This window comes from Rhineura floridana, chromosome 1, assembly GCF_030035675.1.
Source record: "Rhineura floridana isolate rRhiFlo1 chromosome 1, rRhiFlo1.hap2, whole genome shotgun sequence".
In the NCBI taxonomy this organism is placed as follows: domain Eukaryota; kingdom Metazoa; phylum Chordata; class Lepidosauria; order Squamata; family Rhineuridae; genus Rhineura; species Rhineura floridana.
This window is the reverse complement of record NC_084480.1, coordinates 21154199-21175681: the sequence shown is the minus strand read 5'-3', so window position 1 is coordinate 21175681 and position 21483 is coordinate 21154199. Positions and strand designations below refer to the sequence as shown.

Here is a 21483-nt window from a genome sequence, read left to right as displayed (position 1 = left end):
TTTCTGATAGCGCGCCTCCTCAATCTCCGAGCGGTGAGATTTCAGGGGTTCCTGTGTTCATCCAGGGTTTGGTTTCCTTTGGGAAGAAGGTCGGAGGAGACTGTGGTGTCTTTATGAAATATGGTTTATTTATTTACACACATTCCAACCTGAACTTAGGATGGAGGGGTTCAAGGCATCAGCAGTCCAATATCCAGCTTTTCCATCAATGTTACAGGAGGCATCCTAAAGCCATGGTGCAGAGAGCCAGCCTCTCTGCCTGCCTCCAGTTCCCAGGCATTATCCGACAACTCTAACAGCACACTCAAAGCGCAAACCTTTGCTAACCACCAGGAAGTGGGGGAGGCTCTCCTGAAGAGTTCAATGACAAAAGGATCTTCCTGGCCCATTCACCAGTTGCTGGGCACCTAATAGACGCATTAACAACCTGGCCACTCTATTAGCTTAACAAAAGAAACTCCAGCAGAGCCAGCCCCTCACCCCAAGGCACAGGATTCCAAATCAGAGGCTGGAAGGGGACTCCAAGGGATCATCAGTTCCAACCCCCAAACTCACAACAGTATGAAGGGTGAATAACTGTAGCCATAGATAAACACAAAGCCTTCCTATTCTCAGGGGGGTCTAAAATGAACTCCTAGAGCTGAGTCCTTTGTATGTAAAGTTAGTCCCACTCAGTACTATGGGGCCTACATCTAAGAATGTATAAAGTCATAACCAGTAGTGTAGTGGCAAATTCAGAAGTGCTGGGTCCCTTCATGATAGTCACAGCCACACCCCTCCCTCTTTTTTTTGCTGCTGGGTTGAGAACAAGATCCTTGTTAATGCCTTCTTCCACAACAATAGACATCCCTAGGAACCAAGAAGCACAAAAGAGGAAAGTGTTAGCTATTAAAAAGAGTCTTCTCAGTGGCTAACTCACCTCTTTTCACTCCGATTGGCTCCAATCAGCAGGAAAGGACAAGGAAGCATGTTAGAAAACTCTTCTCAGCTGCTAACATACTCTCCTTTCATGCCAATTGGCTTATAGGATGTTGGAGACATAGGAACACTGCTGGGACCCTGCTCCCAAAAATGTACAGGGTCTAAGACTTCCTGAGATCCTGGATGACTATACGACTGGTCATAACCTTAATTGATCACAGCCAAGCTGAGTCCAAAGGCTGGAAAGGGTGAGCATTTGCCTGGGCCCCAAAACACCAACAGAGGGGCCTACCACCCTAACAGTGCTATTCATGAAGATCAGTTGCAGCCTCAGGCAAAGAGAATTGCCAGTTTGCATTTGCAGCATCTAGCAGGTCATGGGGGGCATTGACAGCACCATGCCCATGGCCCCCTTTGCCAAATCCTGGGGTCTCCATTGGATTTCAGCATTGAATGGGGCAAAAGTGAAAAGACAATTATTGAGACTCAAAGCCAAAGCAGTTACTCTGAATTGATTCTGAACTGATGCTGTAATCCTAATGTCTACTCAGAAGTTAGTCCCATTGAATCGCCTGGTAAATGGGATTACCATTGCAGCCCTAATTATTCATGTCAGCAATGGGTGGCCTTGTCTCTCCTACTTATTTCCAGGAGGTCTGGAGTTGGTTGATTGGGCTTTCTGGAGGAGGAGGATGAAGATGGCAGAAATGCTACAACAGGGCATTGTAAGGGTGATTACAATGGCAGTAGTCTGGTGCACAGTAGTGTAGTGATAAATTCAGAAGTGCAAGTTCCCTTCATAATTGTCACAGCCATGCCACCACACAGCCCCCTTCTAAGGTTATAGAAACTTCTAAGATGATAAAATAATCTGGCCAGGCTTCAGTCTTGCTTTCTGCTTCTCTATCACTGTCACCATTTGACAGTCCTTTCTCACTGCCAGAGATATTGCTTGATTACTGAATTCAGTGTCTACATGGTTATCTCCTGCTGCTATGAAACTGCTTGATGATGTAGCTGGAATGCTATCATCAGGATTCACTGTCTCTTTTTCTGCAGTTAAAGAATTCTCACTCTCTACAACTTGGCTTTTTGAAAGAGGAACTAACAGGAACTCCTTTCACTCTGATTGGCTCCACTCAGCAAGAGAGCAAGCTAGAAGACTTTTCTCAGTGGCTAACACACTCTATTCCATGTTGATTGGCTCATAGGATGCTGGAGACATTTGGACCTTGCTGGGACCAGGCTCCCAAAAAAGTAAGGAGTCTAAGACTCCCTGAGACCCTAGATGACTATACCCCTGTTGGTGCACCAGGGCAGTGGTGTCAGCAGTGCTGAGGAGCCGGCTGTGTTTGAAAACAAAACTGGCTTAACTAACAGGATTGTTGTAAGGATTCCTGAGGCAATGCACCTGAAGATCTAAGCCAGGGCTGGGAAACCTCAGGGCTGGGGTGCCAAATGTGGCCCTCCAGGCCTCTCTCTATGATCCTTGGGACCCTCCCCAGACCACGCTCCCTTCTTAGCCATAACTCACCTCTTCTCAGACCACACCCTTCAACAGCCTTTGCTTTGCACCCTCCTTGAGAGTTTTGGCCGAGCTGGGAAGTGTCCATGAACTCTGATCTTGCATTTATTTTTTGCTTGCCAAGATGGAGAACAGAGAGGAGTGTGCAAGTGTGTGCAGAAACTAGTCTACTGTACAAAAAGTTACATTAGTTGTTCCCTAGAATGTGGCCCCCAGACGATTGCCCAGAAGGGAATGTGGCCCTCAAGCTGAAAGGGCTTTCCCACCTCTGCTCTAAGCACTAATATTATTATCATTAACTTCCATGAAGTTCAATAGTGGCTTACTGATGGTTTACCCTCAAGGGAGACCTGAACTTTCACGACTACTTCAACAGCTTTTGTGTAGTTTAACCCAGGGGGATGGGGAACTTGTAGCCTTCCAAAGTTGTTGGGCTGCAATTCCCATTAGCCTTGTACATTGGCCAGGCTGGCTGGGAACACTGATGTGAGCTGGAGTCCAGGGTCATTTTGAGAGCCACATCCCTGGTTTAAACAGAGGCATGAACCTGAGGAAACGCATCAGAATTTGTAGTGGCTAATGTGTGACAAACTTTGCTAGCTCTGTAATTATAAGCTGTACATACTTTTTTTTAAAAAAGCCAACAACTAGGGTTTGGAGCCTAAGAAATCTAATCAAATCCTGAAGGCCACTGAAAAGACTTTTTGGGATCCTGGCTGCATAGTGCTTTCCCCCACCCCCTTCCCAGTTTAAACAACAGTTTAAATATTAGACTTTCCCAGGAAGGGAAATATCTCTTCTCACCTGACATTGCTAAACCCCCTGGCTCCTTGCTGAGTAGATTATTAATGGCAGTGACAATTTAATCTCTCCTAGGCAAGGGATCCAAAAGAATCATGCTGTTGATCCAGACACAAGTCAACAAGTTATCGCTTCCATGACGTTATTATCACTGCCCCAAACAGTAAGCAGGTGGGTGAAAAGGAGGTTAGTAACCTGGTTCTTGCATGTTCCAAAGCGGCCATCCTAAGTTGTCGTTAATTAACTTGCTCAAACAAAACACATATAAATCAATCATGCCTCGGCTAATAAATAAATCTTTGATCAATGGCTATCTGGTAAATGTGTAGACATGGGTCAGTACTCCAGATTTACAACATTTCCTTGCTGGGCAGCAGGATTTTTTTTTTTTAATATGACTAATGTCAGTGGCTTGGTGGCCATGACTTATTATTTAAACCTTGCACGGGAGGACTGTTTTCAGGGCTCTGTAGCATTACATTTGCAGTCATATGAGCAGCCCCCTGCAGCCCCCACCATTTTAGGAGCTTTGTTAATTTTGTTTATTTACATGAAGCATCTCTCTCCAGCCTCTCTCTCTCCCTGCGATGTTTACAAAAAACATAATCAAATATATTTGGAAAGATTAACAGCAATCAGCAGTAATGGCAACTCTTGAAAGGTGGCACACATAATTTTTTTCCCTTCTGGATTAAATCTGGAGGCACATTTCAATCTTGCACTTGTAAAAAGCATATATTTTATCAGTCAGATCCCAGAATATTGGGCAGGCAAGCATCCTCATTGTGATTGGAAGGGTATCCCTGTAATCATTGTGGCAGCCTGTGTTTCCCTACTCAGTCAGGAGTAGGGGCGGGCTAGACATTAGATTCTGTACACATTTCAAGCCAAATCTATCAAATCTGCACTTTCCAAAACAATATGAGAACTGAAACACAGCCATCCTTCAAAAAGTACACTTATTCAGATTTTGCAATGCAGTTTGCAAATCAAACCATGTTTACAGAAATGGATGTGTTAGGGGAAAGTGTGCAGAAAAATGAATATATGCATGAAAATAATGTACATAAATGCATTATATGACGCGAAATGGCTTGCAAAATGTGTACGTTAGTCAAAACAGCCTACAAAAATGTATTTATTAGGAGAAATTGGCACTAAAATGCTGGAGATTTTTCTTGAGGATTTTTTTTTAAAAAAATTGCAAATTGCTGCAGAAATGGGAGAGCTGAATGTACAACTGGAAAAATGAGAAACTGAGAGAACCGAAATCTTTCCATCTCTTGACTCAGGGCTGGGAATTTGCTGTCTGAGCAAAGGTGATGTTTCTGCAATCTCCCGGTGACATGGTTGCATCAGGGAATTCTACTGTCTTTACTTTAGGAAGGGGCCTTATCAGTGGAGGCTGGTCTATTAGGGCAAGTGGGGCCCTGGCCCACCAACCTCAGTCTGACCTCAGCCAGCTCCCACCTGCCTGCCTTCTTAGCTGGGAACTATGTTGCAACATTTAGAGAAATGCAAAATCCAGAAGATGACTATGTTCCATTCTGCACGTTATGTGCAGATCAGGTCAGTTCACATTGGAATTCATGGGAAGCAGATCCCTCAAGCATTCTGAATTCAGAGTGAGAGTGAAGGCTTCAAAGCAGCCCCAGCACATCAGCTTCAGAAATGAATGTCCAAGTCAGACCAAGCTTAGGTTGGGGAAAAAATTCTGATACAGGGAGGTACAGATTTGGAACACATTGACAAATGAAATCAGTTTAAAAACAGAGGATGTGTTAGCCAGTTTCCAGCTAACCTGTCAGTCGAGGGGTGGGGGTTTGCCTTTGAAGGGAAAATCTACTTTTGTAGAGCTGATTCTCATCATTATGCCCTTTGGAAGACAGAATCATCTCCCATCTAAAAGCCTGCCTCAACATTTGAGTGCTCACAATTAATCCAGGCAGTGCCACGCTCTTGTTTTAATGGCATGCAGACGCTTAGTCATTTCCTCCGTCTTGTTTTCTCTTGATCCCCTGGGGAGTAATTACAATGATATTTTGTCCCTTACCTTGGCATCGTTAGACATTTCTGCTAATTCCAGAGCTGCATTTCTTAATCTAACTACTACTAATTCCAGGAATCTAACTCTGCACTTTAATGGGCCTTTGCCATCAGAGACTTTCCAAACACTTTACAGTTTTCATGATATACCAGGCACTGAAGTCGCAGCACAACAACAGACCATACCTCTCTGAAAGGAAAATATTTAGGAGTAAATAAAAAGGGGTGGGGAAATAAGAAAAAGATCTGCCTCGACTTTCTTACCATACTTTTGTTTTATTCTTTTGGTTCAGAAATTACAGATAAAACAAGTGGGAACTGCAACAAAATTGCTTTTAATATGTCTTTTAATATGTTTTTAACCCTTTTCTTTTAAAAGATGTTTTTAAAGTTTTTTAATTTTTTTTAATGTTTTTGTTTTGTTTTAATGTATTTTAAGGTCTTTTTATGATGTTTTCAAGTGTTTTTAGTGTTTCTGTTTGCCGCCCTGGGCTCCTGCTGGAAGGAAGGGCAGGGTATGAATAAAATAATAAATAAATACACTACAGTGTATTTAATACACTACAGTGCAACATTTTGTTTATTTATTTATTATTTTATTTATACCCCGCCCTTCCTTCCAGCAGGAGCCCAGGGCAGCAAACAGAAACACTAAAAACACTCAGACAGTAAACAATTCCTTCCTCCATTCCATTCTCCATTCCCTCCCCTGTAACATTCATTCCACATTCCATGCAAACTGAGCATGCTCAGAACTCACGGGAAGTCTTTGAGGTTCCTCCATTTTTTAAAAAAATGCTTTTACTTCTGCTAGTCTTGAGGTTCCCCTGAGCCTTTTGATAATTCCCTTTTATGCACGGGTGGGTTCAGTTTGGGCTACATAAGGAAAAGCATGTGCAATCTGAACATCAAATATAGAAGAAATGAAAAGATTCAAATCTACAGAGAACCCACTGGAATATGAATTAATTCAGGCACACTTCTTCATGTGCATGCAGCCCTGTTCTATTGTTGTTTATTCAGAACCACATCCCAGTGTGCTCAACCGGGCTTACTCCCAATTGCAGCATAGGATTGCAGCAAAGCAACTTAATTTTATGCTTGCTCAGGTATCATTTTGCCCAATGATGCATGTGACCAAGGAAGTGGCCACGGGATTAGATTGCAAACCTATGCCACCTATTGGGGGTAAACCCTTTTGAACATTGTGAGGTTTATTTCCCAGTCAATTTGCAAAGGATCAAGTGGCACAATTGCTTTCTTACCTATGAATTATGCTACTTCTAAGCTACAAAGTTTAGTGATTAGTGCCATGATCCTATTCAAGGATTTTTAATTAATTGATCCTCTGCCTAGTTCACTGAAAAAAATGCAGAAGGTGACTTTTTGCAATGCTTTGGGGAAATAATGATGATTATTCATTATTATCTTACAAAGGGAGGCTCCTTCCATGGGTTGGAGCCTGAGGCCATCTACAACTCCTTATGCCCTCACCACTCTGGAGGGAAGAGGATGGAGACTGTCTAACCCAACCTTTCCCAACTAGTGGGCCACCAGATGTTGCTGGACCACAATTCCCATCTTTCCTGACCATTGGCAATGCTGGCTGAGGCTGATGGGAGATGTGGTCCAACAACATCTGGTGGCCCACTAGTTGGGAAAGGCTGGTCTAAACAATTGCCACAGGCAAGAAGAGACCTCTCAGAACAGATGTACATACCAACATATCTGTAATTGTATTCCAGTTTGTGTTAGAAATTGGGGAAGGGCGGTAGCTCAGTGGTAGAACTTCTGATTTGCATGCAGAAGGTCCCAGGTTCAATCCCCAGCATCTCCACGTATAGCTGGGAAGTCCCCTGTCTAAAACCTTGGAGAGCTGCTACCAGTCAGTGAAGAGAATACTGAGCTAGATAGACCAATGGTCTGACTCAGGATAAGGCAGCTTCCCATGTTATAAATAAGATAGACTGATGGATGGATGAACAGACAGACAGACAGACAGACAGACAGTGGTAGCTAGTGGCTCCATGTCAGTGGAACAGAGGAATCTGCTCTGGGTTTTAGTCCGATATTTCAAGGAGCTGTCCATGGTACCGAACCAGCTCCTTGAAAGTTTAGACTCAAATCCAGAGTGGAATCCACTGCCCCACTGACATGGAGCTACCAGCTGCCACTGTAGACAGTCCATTCATTACTACAAGAAAGCCCCATCTCTCATATATCATTTTTCATTCCACATTACAGTAACACACCAGCAGCAAAGTAGCCTCAAAATTAAACATATTTGCCTTTAACTTTCCCACCCCCCACAATTAAAATTGATCCACAGTGATTAATCAATTAACCCCCAGATACAATTGTGGGAGTTTCTGCAATCCTGATCCTCACAAAATGTTATGTGCAGAATACTCCTTTGTGGTTAGACAGAGAAATCAATGTTTCAGGTACCACCCACTGAGTTTCAGGAAAGGAATCTCATTCAATGTGTTTACACTGAATATGCATGGTCACAGGCCTATTTTGAAGTTTCCAAACATCATAATGTGGAGAGATCTAACCTTCAGGCTTACAAGGAAATAGTTTCTATGCAATGAAAACATTGTATGTAAAGTCACCCTTGGACCCATACTTGGGCCACAGCTCAAAACTCAACAGACATTTTGGAAGATAAATTCCTAGAAGAGACAAATTTTGGTCTCCAGGGTTCTGAACGTGAGAAGAAGCAATCCAATTCTTTCCTGCATTCAGCTGCAACTGTAAATTAAGAGACTCAATAGACATATCCTAATTGGGCAGCTGTTGCAGTGGCTACGGCTCTGGTGTGGGAAGTCTCCACCCATGAGCCTATGAAGTAGCTTCAAGTCCACCCCGCCTTCCTTCTTAAGTACATGTCAGCATAGTTGACATCAGCACCTTGGACAGCTACCAGGGCCATGGGCTCCAGCAGGGCCCACAGTCAATGACATTTGCCTTGGCCTCTGTGGGACAGTTGGTATGAATGAACTGCCATTTCAAATTTGCCACAACGTCCCAGAGCATCCAACGTACCATTGCTCTCAGGCAGCAGTATGTAACCCCAGGCCTGGGAGCTAAATGTGGTCCAAGCCTCACTATCTGGCCCTTAGGACTTTCTCCAGGCCACCCCCCCCAGCCATAACCTCTACTGGCCCTGCTTTGCACTTTGCATGAGTGTTTTTGCCTGGGTTGTCTGTGTCCTTGAACTCAGATCATGCCTCTAGCTTGCCTAATGAATAAAAGCAAAATTGTGGGGCATTGTGGGAAATTAAATTAGCAGTCCCTACCAGCTCTGAGGAGAGCCAGTGTGGTGTAGTGGTTAAGGTGGACTACGATCTGGGAGACAAGGGTTCAAATCCCCACACAGCCATGAAGCTCACTGGGTGACCTTGGGCCAGTCACTGCCTCTCAGCCTCAGAGGAAGGCAATGGTAAACCACCTCTGAATACCACTTACCATGAAAACCCTATTCAGAAGGTCGCCATAAGTCGGGATCAACTTGAAGGCAGTACATTTCCATTCTGAGACCCAGTGTGGCGTAGTGGTTAAGGTGTTGGACTACGACCTGGGAGACCAGGATTTGAATCTCCACACAGCCATGAAGCTCACTGGGTGACCCTGGGCCAGTCACTGCCTCTCAGCCTCAGAGGAAGGCAATGGTAAACCCCCTCTGAATGCCGCTTACCATGAAAACCCTGTTCATAGGGTCGCCCATAAGTCAGAATCGACTTGACGGCAATCCAAAGGAAGGACCAGCTCTGATTGCAGAGGAGTGTTGCTGTGTAAACCTATCCAAGGGCCCCACCAGGGTAGCACTATGCTGAAGACTTGATGTTTTTGTTGGGTTTAAGTGCATTTTTTAAAATTCCAATTGTTAGCTCTTTTGCACAGCCCAAGGACAGGTAAGACAAGTGGGATATTCAAACAAGCATGCTAGCCAGCAAAGCCAGAACCCACCCTGGGTATGAATAGGCAACCAGACCCAAATGTGCCTTGAGCAGTCTTCTCCAAGCTTTGGATCCCCAGGTGCTGTTGAACTACAGCTTCCATTATCCCCAAACACCATGACCAATGATCAGAGACGATGGGAGTTCTAGTCCAACATCATATGAGGACCCAGAGTTGAGGAAGTCTGGTCGTGAGAATGTGGAAAAGGTAGAAGCAGCAAGAAACTGAGGCCTGAAGTGCAGCAGTCACTGACAGGCAACCAAGCTCTTCGTCTTCATGCCAGATGCACCCAATATAGAGGCTTCACACTGTATTCCAATGGTAAAAAATGATTTTGCATACTTTATTCCTTCCTATATCTGTAGAGGGCTCCGAGGCTCAAGCACACACAGTCCTGGACAGCTCTCTAGGTTAGTTCTGAGCCTCTTGCCATGAATTCCTATCCAAACTCTGAAGGGCAAAATAATACTGATCTGCCTTGCAGGGTTGTTGTGCAGATTGTATCAGAAAGAACTCAACACAAAGCATACATCAAGAGATGCGATATCTTTCTTGCTGAAAAACAGAGAACAGGCATCAACTGAATGTGTATCATTTTGCTATCATTTGCATGGGCTTCCAGGCCTCTCAAAGACTGCTTCATCATGCTTAAAACAGTCAACCTCAAATATGAATGGCCAAGTCAAAGGAACACCCCTCCTTTCTCTCCTGCTAAAGCGTGACAACAAATCAAGTCAAATGGATTCATTTTTTTCCTTTAAAAGAAACATGCTCAAACACAAATTAATGTCCGCATTCCCTTAGGTTTCATTAATACTTTTATTAGTCTTATCTGACTCATTCCTATTAGACCATCCGCTTTGTCACCAAAACCCTATGGGATGGTAAACACATCTTTGTACTTTATCTTTTAACCTCCTAGTAACCTTTGTCCTTGGACTCCTAGCAACTTTCAGGACCTAAAAGCATTACAAATGGGGAAAGTAGTTATAATGATTAATCTTGTTGGCTGGAGTCATTATGAATAGATGTGTCCTCAGAACTACAGTGAAAGGCTGGGCCCCTGACATATGCACAGACTTGTACCTAAGCATTTCTTGTTAACGTGCTGTTCCCAGGGTACATGAGGCTAGTGCTCTCTGAAACTGATTGCTAACTGGCCAGGAAAAAAATGGGTTGTGTCCAAGTAAGTTCTACTCAGAGCAGACCCATTGAAATTAATGGATCTAAGTTAGTCATGTCCATTAATTTCAATGGCTTGCATCCAATGCTGTGTTAAGTAACTTGTTCCATTAGCGCAAGGATTTACACTTGTGCAATGGAACTTCCTACGGCCATACTACCCTAAACATGCCCAATCTCATCTGATCTCGGAAGCTAAGCAGGGTCAGGCTTGGTTAGTACTTGGATGGGAGACCGCCTGGGAATACCGGGTGCTATAGGCTTAGAGGAAGGCAATAGTAAACCACCTCTGAATACCTCTTACCATGAAAACCCTATGACTATATCAAAAAAAGATTCATAGGGTCGCCATATGTCATGGTCAACTTGAAGGCATATAACAACAACAAAATGGAACTCCCCCCTCCTCCCTCCTTGCACCCTCTAAATCTGTCCTGGGTTTTTCTCCAATCCTCTGGAGCAGATTTGGGGAGGGCACAGGGTGTGCATGGGAAGGGAGATGAGAGGACGTTCCATTGTCCATAGAAAACCACACAATGGGTTTACTCTGAGTATGACTAACATTGGTTACAACTGAACAACAACATAGAAAACATAATAATAATAATAATAATAATAATAATATCCCTGTTGGATAGTATGTTGTGTTAGTTCAAGTATGCTATCTTGAGCTGCTTGGAGGAAAGGTGGGACAGAAATGCATTAATAATACATACATAAATCTTGGCCAGCATCCTCCTCCCAGAGTAGCCACCCCAGTGCTTCTCTGAAGCCCACAAGGGTGGCATGCAGGCAATAGCCTTCCTCAGCTGTTTGCCCCCCAGCAATTGGTATTTGGAGGCATACTGCCTCTGCATCTGGGGGTTCCATTTAGGCAGCTTGGCCATGGCTTGCAGACCAGTTGTCAGAAATCTGAAGGCTTTAGGTCAGGGGTGGGGAAACAGCTGGTGGTGGTGGGTGGAGCTGGTGTGATGTGGGTAGGGCTGAAGCCAGAAAAGGGTGAGGCCAGAGCAAAACTAGAGGATATAAGATGAACCAGTCAGCACCCGTGGAATTCCGACCTGAGGGACACTTTGAAAATGGCCTTTTAGACTTGAATTCTGATACTCAAACATAAAATACATGTTTACTCATTTTTTAAAAATACATTTGTATTCCATCCAAAGCACCCAGGGCAGCACCACACACGATGTATTTCGACCATCTCCCCCCACCCCGTAGTGTATAACCTCTATTTTATATTCACATCTCTGACAGGTAGGCTAGGATAAGAGAGAATGAAGGCACACTGTCTCCCAGTGAACTCCATGGCCAAGTGGGAATTGGAATCCAGGGCTCTCCTTTCCTGACTTGACACTCTGCTCATTGCACATCTCACAAATTCTAACATATGCCTGATATCCGTTAGGAAAGGCATGCACGTATTTAATTATTGTGGGGTTTCCCTTACAAAGAAATGAGAAATGAATACACATCTGTGTGCATTTGGGAGAAAAAAAACCTATGGTGTGTGTGTGTGTGTATGTGTGTGCATGCTCTTCATTACTGATTTGAGGCATGCATATTTTATATTTGAGGGTGGCAATCTGAGTACAATGTTCCAAATAAGGTCCTGCTGGGAGGAAGGGCGGGATATAAATCAAATAATAAATAAATAAGAGCTCCTTGAGATTTTACACCATTTGCGAAGGTGTGGTGTAGTTTATAGAGTGCTGGGCTAGGACCTGGGAGACCAGGGTTCAAATCCCCACTCAGCCATGAAGCGCACTGGGTGGCCCTGGCCCAATCACCTACCTCACATGGTTGCTCTGAGGATAAAATAGGGAAGACAAAGAAACCTGTATGCCACTTTGAGCTTCTTGGAGGAATGGTGGGATATAAATGTAATAAATAAATAAATAATCCTAGGGAACACTGGGGGAACAAAGCCCTAGTACATATCATTGTCCTCTCCAGCATGGGATTAGAATTCCCTACTAATATTATCAGGCCTGGAGATTCTCCTCTAGCTGGCCTATTTAGGAATCTCTTTGTTTTTCTTTTCTTTTTTTTCAACAACAGGATCCGCCTGCCCCTGACCACATGACAGATCAGCAGACCAGCATAACAAGCCTTGAGAATGGCTAAATAGTTATGGATCTTGTCCTAAGCGACAGAAAACCACACATTAAAAATGAAAGCTTTGAGTCTGAGTATAATCCTTGCAAACAGCAGCAGATGATGTGGCAAACCTGGCTCTGGGCCGGACCACTTCAGACTGCAGATTGGAACTCACGAGACTGAGTGCTCATCCACACACACACAACATTCCCTGTATCTAGAAAGCCAGGAGACTGTGGCTAAAGGCTAGGCTAGAACACTTTCTTTCTTTCTTTATTAAATTTATATGCCTCCCCTCCTCCCAGCAGGAGCCCAGGACGGCAAACAAAAACACAAAAAACACTCTCAAACTTCATAAAAACAGACTTTAAAATATATTTAAAAAATACATTTTTAAAAACACATTAAAACAAAACATCTTTAAAAACATCTTTTTTAAAAAAAAGCTTTGAAAATATCTTAAAAAGTAATTCTAACACAGGTGCTCAAATCAGGTCAGGTCTTCTCCAGTCCCCCAATGCTGCAGCCATTCGTTTTGCCCTGACACTCTACCTTGGCATGTACAGAGGGTTTATTTGTTTTTGTTTGGGGGAGCATCACATGAGCCTCAAACTGCAGTTTTTCAAGTTTGCACATGCCTCGTGAACGAAGGGATGAGCTATGATAGCGCATCAGCTTTGCATGCAGAAGTTTCTAGGTTGATGATTGATTGATTGATTGCATTTGTATACCGCCCCATAGCCAAAGCTCTCTGGGCAGTTTACAACAATTAAAAACATTAAAAACAAATATACAAATTGAAAAACACATTTAAAAAAAAACAATTTAAAAACACATGCTAAAATGCCTGGGAGAAGAGGAAAGTCTTGACCTGGCACCGAAAAGATAACAGTGTTGGCGCCAGGCACACCTCGTCAGGAACATCATTCCATAATTTGGGGGCCACCACTGAGAAAGCCCTCTCCCTTGCTGCCAGCCTCCCAGCTTCCCTCCGAGTAGGCACCCAGAGGAGGGCCTTGGATGGTGAGCGTAGTGTACGGGTGAGTTCATGTCAGGAGAGGCATTCCATCAGGTATTGTGGTCCCAAGCCATGTAAGGCTTTATAGGTTAAAACCAGCACCTTGAGTCAAGCTCGGAAACATACAGGCAACCAATGCAAGCGGGCATAGCATCTCCAAGCTTGGCTGGGAGAGATCCCCCCTGAATCCCTGGAAAGCTGCTGCCAGTCAGTGTAGACCAGGGATGAGGATCCTTTTTCAACCCAAGAGCCGCATTCCCTTCTGGGCAGCCTTCCATGGGCCATAGGACAGTGCTGGGGCAAAAGTGGAAGAAGCAACGAATATTGCCTTTGCACAGTAGGCTGCTTTCCTCTGCACACACTCATTCACCCCTCTTTAGCCTCCATCGAGAAAAGCAAGAGGTATTATCAGAGATCAGGGACATAGTCCAGCCAGGCAGTGCAGACTGCTGGCTCCGATGTCAGTGGGGCAGTAAATCTGTTCCGGGTTTTAGTCCGAATGTTCAATGTGAAACTTTCAAGGTGAACTTTCAAGGTGCTGAAAGCACCTTGGACAGCTCCGTGAAAGTTTGGACTAAAACCCGATGTGGATTCACTGTGCCACTGACAACGGAGCCACCAGTCTCCACTGTGGTCAGGCAAAAACATTTTGACGTGTGAAACAGGACTAGTGAGTGCTGCGGCTGCAGAAGAGGGTGTATGGCCTGAGGAGAGTCCTGAGAGCCAGACACAGAGGCTTAGAGGGTCACACTCAGTCCCTGGGGGTGAGGTTCTTCACTCCTGGTGTAAATAGACCAGTGTTTCTCAACCGGTGTGCCTCCAGATGTTGTTGGACCACAATTCGCATCTTTCCTGACCATTGGCAATGCTGGCTGAGGCTGATGGGAGTTGTGGTCCAACAACATCTGGTGGCACACCGGTTGAGAAACACTGAGATAGACAGTACTGAACTAGGTAGGCCAATGGCCTGATTCGGTATAAGGGAGGTTCCTATGTTCCTGCGAGGCCTGGGTTGCAAACCTGTACAGCATTAAGGCTCCCAACAGCTTGGAAGCCTGGAGCAAATGGTTGGCAATCTCACTGGGGCAGGAGCAAAACAGCCCAACCTAGACCTTCAGTGCTAACTCTCTTTTCCATTTTTCCTCTCTTCCTATCCCCAAGCAAGACGGCTGTGCTTCATATATTTTTCATTCCGATTGAGGGTCTGTAGCATCAGCTGATGACCTCTGTCACACGCCACTGCTTTCCTAGATGTAAATGCAGTCTGTGGACACCCATCCACACACACACACAACACTCCCTGCCTCTCTCTCTCTCTACCTAGCCAGAGCGGAAAACTGTATTTATTTTATATATTCTGGAAGTGGGTCTATTTATTTTAAACCTGCGGTGACTCTCAGGAGGCGGCTAAAGATAACAGTGACATTAAACGCTGAGAGCATTTTGCAAAAAAAATGGAAAGGGATTAAAAAAACACACCACCCCAACCTCGCTCAAGTATTCAGAAGTCTCCGAGTCAGATAACATCTGTCTAAAAGGACTGCTCTGCTGAGAGGAGGGCTCGGAAATCAGTGCCCACTGCTTCTCCTTGGGAATATTGATTTTTTTCTTAAGGTTGGAGGGGGTCACATTCAAATCTCTGGCACAAAAGAGCGGCAGCTTCTCCTCGACATTGGTGCCTTTTGACAGAGAACAAAGTCACGAAGCGGGGGGGAGGGAGAGAGAGAAGGGGAAGAGCAGAAGGCAAAGGAGGAAGATTCAAGCACACATCCCCTCACTGGGGGAGCAAAGCCATCCTCTTTGGAGAACATCTGACCAGGGTCACATCCCTGCCATGCATTTAAGGAGGAAGGGCAGGCTATAAATAAATAAATGAATAAATAAATACAACACAATGAAAGCACATGGCTTAACCCAAAGAACCCTGGGAACTGTAGTTTACTGAGCTACAGTTCCCAGCACCCTTAACAAACTACGGTTCCCAGGATTCTTTGGGGGGAAGGCGTGTGCTTTAAATTCATGATGTGGATGTGACCAGGTCTTTTTTGTTCTTATTGGTCGCAATAAACTTGGTACTCCATATTGAATTGGGGGATTTTCGGGATACAGTAAGGATCCATACTTCAGCTTGTGTTTTAAAGGGAACAGGGAAGGTCTGGGGAATAATAGACCCCCTCTTAAGGAAGAATAAGGATATCGAATGGCCCAACCTCAAGGCCGTTGGTACTGGCGGGGGACTATGGGGCCTGGAGCCCTCAAGGAAATTCCAAGCCCCCTTTCTAAATGTTCAGCTTTCATTTTAAAAAGTAAGCACATAGATCTTTTACTGGGTCCTTACATTTAGCATTGATCATCTGAAGCCCATCTCTGTGTACCACCCCCAAAAGAAGTGCTAGGGCTGCTGACCAGAGAGTGGGCCTTTTCTGTAATAACCTTGTCTTTGGAACGCTCTACCCAGGGGAACACACCTGACACCAATTTTACTATCGCTTCGGCACATTTCTATTCTCCCAGGCGTATGGGCCGCTTTAATGAAAGTGTTGTTTCAGTTACTCAGTCTGGGCTTTAGTGTGTATGTGTGTGTGTGTTTTACAAGACTGAACTGATACTGTGCCTTGCTTTATTATGTTTTATTGTATTATATATATATATTGGGTGGTATCCAATGCCTGCCCTACTCAGAATAGACCCATTGAAGTTAATAGACATGACTAATTTAGGTTCATTATTTTCAATGAGTGTACTCTGTACTTGGTTGAATACAACCAATGGTAGATTCCTTTGAGATTGCTCTTTTAGTATAAAATTTTAAAAAATGACATACAAGTCTAATATATCAGTCTAATCAATCAAAGGTTACCTGGGTCATGGTCCTCCCCACTATTTGGATTTTTATTTAAATCATAGAAATTATTTCTGAGTTTGCATCTATACATATAATTTAACATATACATGGTTTATGCAGTTCTGTGTCCTGTTACATCCCCCTATTTATTTATTTGCCAGCTGGGCTCCTGCTAGGAGGAAGGGTGGGATATAAATCTGATAGATAGATAAATAAATAAATTTCTTACATTTATGCTTCACCTTTATTTCATCATGGTGCCCTTGTGTGCCTTCAGACCATAGTCTAGGACTAAAAGCAAATAAAGCAATTGATGATGACTTCTTTTTGTCCATGTGCAAGTGGGTCACCATAACTACTCTTCTTATCCCTTCAGAACAGATATATCATAAAAACAACAACCCTATATTAGCTTTATAATATGCTCCAGCAGCCCTTCTTGACCCCAGACAATCCCCATTTCTGGGACATATCTTTGGGTAACGCTGCCCTTATTTTGCCTTTTGGGCGAGATTTTTAAAAAATAAATTAAAGTGTGTCCACATGTCTGTTACTTTTCCTGCCACCCACCTCCTAATAAGCACTTTTCCAGAAAGTGAATGGGTTTTCAGTTGCTATTATATAACAGGCATAACCGGATCAATTGTACCCTGTGCATGTTTACCTGGATATAATCCCCACCGTGTTCAACTGGACTTACTGTGACACCCTTCCCTGGCTCTCCCTGTCAGGTTCCTACCTGCTCATGGCTACTGCCTTTCACTAGGCACCACCAGGGACTCCACCAGTCCAGACTGTCCTTTTTTATGGTTTCTCTCTCCGCTCTAGCACAGATCTCAATAGATCCCCCTGCTAGACAGCACCACCAGTCACGTTCTACAACCAATGTTCCCAGAGACCTTGCCTGAGTCTCTCTATCCGGTTACATTCGTGACTGCGTGCCTATGCTGTTCCCAACCCCCTTGTATCAATGCAGATAACTCATAACTCGGGGTTGCTCTGGATACTTATAATGTTATCTTCTCCTCTTCACCGCTGCCACCATTTGTTACTGTTTCCCTTCAGCCTTGGTTATTACCTTACCCTCCCTTCTGGTCTGTGAAACCCCAGCCAAGGATCAGGCCTTCGGTAAACCAAAATAGTATTTATTAAATAACATTAATATCAAGATAACTTTGATAATGATCTACAAGCTTATGGTTTCATCTATTACTGTGATATTTGACTTATTACTAATCCGAACTCCACCTCCCTGTTTCTCCACACTCTCCTGACATACACCAACTCACACCCACCTCCAAACTCCACCAAAACAACCCACTCACGTCCACCCAGATTCAACTGTCATCCTTCCATTTATACTCTCAGCCATCCAAACACTCAGCCAATCATCCAGCATTCTACTGCTCATTTACTCCCCCCTCCTCTTTCATTCCACTTACCACATATCTTCTATACAAACAGCACTTACCATATATACATTAATACAGGAACATCACACTTACTCCCAGGTTAGTGTGCGTAGGGTTGCAGGTTTTGTTGGTTTCTTTTTACAAGGGAACTGACATGCCTGCATTAGGAAGCAGTTGTTATCACAACAGGCAAATAAGAGCTTTAACATCAATCTTACCCAGGGACAATCTTTATTTCTGGTACCTTTCACTTTGCCTGTTTTGCCCCTATCTATTTTATTTTATTTTGCTTTTCAGGAATACTTGATTTTACTTTGACACAAGTGCATCCCAATCAGTACTGTGCAAATCTGGCCTCTTCTCAAACTGGAAAACAGGTTCCTAGTTTGGCCCTCAAAGCTTCTCTATCTGGCCCCTCAGGATTCTCCCCAGGCCATGCCCATCTCCCCAGACCAGGCCTGCCTCTCACCAGCCCTGCCTCACGCCCTCCTCAGATGCCTTTGCGCGCAGCAATGTGCCCTGGAACTGTGACTCTTACTTGCCTGGGTGGAGAATGGAGATGTGTGGGGGAGAGAGGGAGAGAATGCAGAAAGCTTTGGCTTTTTCATGGCTGAAGTGCAGCCAACTGTTCAAAAGAAAGAGATAAATCTATTGCCCCAACCCTTTTTGACCCTGGCCCTGCCCACCAATGGCTGGTGGCCCCAAGACGTTTGCCCATGACAGAATGTGGACCTCGGATTGAAAAAAAAAACCAGCCCTCCCTTCCCCAGACTTAGGCTCAAGGCACATGTTGTTTATATCGTGTAATTGCGATAAGTATGCTCCCATGGCAAGGATATTGCCAGTAGTGTAAAGGTGTATCACTGAACACTAAAGTCAGGATCATTCGGACCATGGTATTCCCGATCTCTATGTATGGATGTGAAAGTTGGACAGTGAAAAAAGCGGATAAGAGAAAAATCAACTCATTTGAAATGTGGTGTTGGAGGAGAGCTTTACGGATACCATGGACTGTGAAAAACATAAATAATTGGGTGTTAGAACAAATTAAACCAGAACTGTCACTAGAAGCTAAAATGATGAAACTGAGGTTATCATACTTTGGACACATAATGAGAAGACATGATTCACTAGAAAAGACAATAATGCTGGGAAAAATGGAAGGGAGTAGAAAAAAAGGAAGGCCAAACAACAGATGGATTGATTCCATAAAGGAAGCCACAGACCTGAACTTACAAGATCTGAACAGGGTGGTTTACATGCTACTGGAGGTCGCTGATTCATAGGGTCGCCATAAGTCATAATAATAAGAAGTAGTGGTAAGTTCAAAAATGCAGGATCCCTCCATGATAGCCACACCATGCCCCCTCACAGCCACAGCCACCCCCATGTCCCATTTCACCTCATCTTCCTTGCTCTCCATGTTGTCTCTGACTCCACAACCCACTACAACAGACATCTCTTGGAGTCAATCAGCATGAAAGGGAAGGCTGTGTGTTAGCCACTGATAAGAGTCTTCTCAGTAGTCGTCTCCAGTCAGCATGAAAGGGCAAGAACTCTTCTCAGGAGCTAACACACTCCCCTTTCATGATGGTTGGCTCATACATAGGGACCTGGTTGAGACCCTGCTCCCAAAAAAGTAATGATCCCCCGCAACCCCAGATGACTACACCCCTAGATATTGCTGAAATTATGTACAGTATATGCATCCTTGAGTGTTAGGCATGGTTCTCTAGGAAACTCAGATCACGCCTGGGCAAATCCTGAGCTTCTCTATCATCTCCTTTCAGAATGGGTTTTAACTGAGCTAAGAATCAATGCCAGATGAAAGTATCAGGGGTGGAAATCCATCTTTTTGTGCAATTTTCAGTCCCTCCATCAGACTTACCAGGCTGCAAAAGATCTCCCTACTTCACTGGGCTCTGCAGGGCTGGGTAGAAGCCTCTTGCATGAAAGATGGCATCACCACTTGCCAGCAGCCAAGGCCATCTGCAAAGGCTGAAAAGCCTGCAGGGCACAAATCAGACTCTCCTCACTACCACTGCTGTGTCATGGGGGAATGTGGTAGAAGACTGAGTGGAAGAACATTTGACAGCTAGGCAGTGGGATGGAATGTTTGGTGACTGACAGGTAGGGAGTACTGGCTGAGACTGACAGTTAAAAAGAGTGGCTGAAGGTTGGAGGGAAAGGAAGAATAAGAGAAGTGAGATGATGAAAGCATCCACGAAAGTATTAGCATAGCTGTTAAGGGACTTTCGGCTTTATAAGAACTATTTAACTTTAAGAATCAGCTCCTGAGCCTGAGCTTGCTGTTTTCTTCTTCCCCACATCCCCTTTTTCGTTCATGTTGTGTCTTTTAGATTGTAAGCCTGCAGGCAGGGGCTGCCTTGTTTTAATTGTTTGTAAGCTGCTGTGGGGGCCTTGTGGCTCAAGCGTGGCATACAAATCCTCTAAATATTTTTGTTTTTAAGTACATTGGGTTAGGATATTAGAATACTTAGAACTGAGTATTCAGTACAAAATGACTACTTGTTTTGGATGTTACATTCCCTGGGCTAATTTTGGGAGGAAGGGCAGGATATAAACAAACAAATAAATGTTTTAACTACCTTTGTTCCATTCTGGGTGGATTCTAGGGTCAGTATATCTCATCCTCAATGTGTCATATGTTGTTGTACGCCTACACAGGAGTGGCCTGCTATTCTCTCTGATGCAGTAGGTGGTTGCAGCAGGTATTTTAAGGGAAGTCTGGGCTCAGTGGCGTACCTGAGTGAGTGACCTAGTGACCTCCAGAGGCCAGGATCTTCTAGGGTTGTGTTCTGAAGCGACTTTGCCCTCTGATGGACACATCTCCCTTTCCCACTGCTGACTTCAGATCTTTCAGGACTGCCCTTAGCAAAGTGTTGGCCCAATCACTGTCTCTGCCTTAGCCTGCAGCAAAGCAGTTCTGTTGGCCGCATCTGGAAGGCAAACAGATTGAGCTAGCAATCAGTCGTAAAATCTGCCTGAAGCTGAATTAAAAAAAAAAAAGCACTCAAACTGATCTGACCAGGTTTTAGAGGCAGAGTTTGACTAGCCTCGTGTGCCCCCATTTTAAGATAAGAGAGGTGAATATATACCGGAACTGGCACAACAGGAAGTGAGAATCACCTGCCTTCCTATGATGTCAGGTGATCGAAGCTTCAAACCACAGGAAGATTCAGGAAGATTATTCCTTCACATCCCTGGCTTAAATTTGTTGCTTTTTGTATTTGGTGCCTTTTGTTTGCAGCATTGGCTTCACTTCTTTTCTTCAACTTTTTCCCAACTTGAACTTTTTCTGTGACATCAAGTGCGGTAAAGTGGGCATGGTTCACCCCAACCAGCCTGGAGTGCCAATCTCAGGTGTCTGGTGGGCATATTTAGGCCCATGGGCTGGAGATTCTCTATCACAGCTAGGGATGGCGGAGAAATTCAAAACAGTTCACATTTCAAGCCAAATGTATCAAAATTTGCAATTTGCGAAACAATAGTAGAACCAAAACACAGCCATCCTTTGAGATTTGCACATCCAAATTTTGCACTGCAGTTCTCCAATCAACCAATGGCTACAAAAATCTATTAGGAGAAAAAATGCATAAAAATGTCTTTGTTGGTTAAAATAACATGCCAACATGAATTTGATTAGGAG

At 44.1% G+C, this 21483-nt stretch overlaps 1 pseudogene; it reads left to right on the top strand.

The window, feature by feature from the left end:
* The first annotated feature begins 10582 nt into the window (after positions 1-10582).
* Positions 10583-10701, top strand: LOC133375714 (5S ribosomal RNA; annotated as a pseudogene).
* The last annotated feature ends 10782 nt before the right edge of the window (positions 10702-21483 follow it).